This window comes from Propithecus coquereli, unplaced genomic scaffold, assembly GCF_000956105.1.
Source record: "Propithecus coquereli isolate 6110/MARCELLA unplaced genomic scaffold, Pcoq_1.0 Scaffold29, whole genome shotgun sequence".
NCBI lineage: Eukaryota > Metazoa > Chordata > Mammalia > Primates > Indriidae > Propithecus > Propithecus coquereli.
In genome coordinates, this window is record NW_012148507.1 from 1,728,200 (window position 1) to 1,728,940 (window position 741).

The following is a 741-nucleotide window of genomic DNA, read 5'->3' on the forward strand; positions in this document are numbered from 1 at the left end:
CTCCTCCAGGGTCCGCGTTGACTACCCCGCGGGTCGGGACAGTCTTATACAGGGCTGGGTGAGAAAGAAACATGGGACCTCTGAGTACAGAGCTGTTAATCACAGTGACAAACCCAGCAGCGAGGCAGACCAGCAGAAGAGGTGACAGCTTGAGAAATCCTCATTAAGGAGTTGTCTCTCCATCTTCACAGGGTCCCTCCCATTTCTCGACCAGTTGTTGTTTGGGTCCTTGTTCTTTCCAAGCTTTAAGCAACAGCCGGTCTCCTGGTTTAAAGGGGTGGAGGGGTGCTTCCAGTTGGGACAGGGACCTGAAAGAGGCAATTTCATGTACAGTGGTTAGTATTTGACCTATTTGTTTGACATATTGCTTTACTCTGTTTTCTTCCCTTATGGTTATGTTACCATACTTATGTCAGAGTGCTAGGAATGGTCTCCCATAAACTATTTCATAGAGTGTTAACTTAAACCTGCTTCTAGGGCCTACCCTTATCCAAAGGAGGGCAAGCAGCAACACCTTATCCCACTTTAGATGGGTTTGGCACCGTAGGGTGTATGCCTTATACACTATCATTAATGGCTCGTGGAGCAGTGCCAGCTATGTTGGCAGCTCCCTGTGGCCTGCCTCCTGGGCCAGTGGTGATGAGTTCCTCAGCTGCTGCTTCACCAATGGCTACCTTGCCACTCACTGCCTGGCCACAATCCCCAGCCTGGCTTGCAGAGTGCCATGCACAGCTCGTGCTG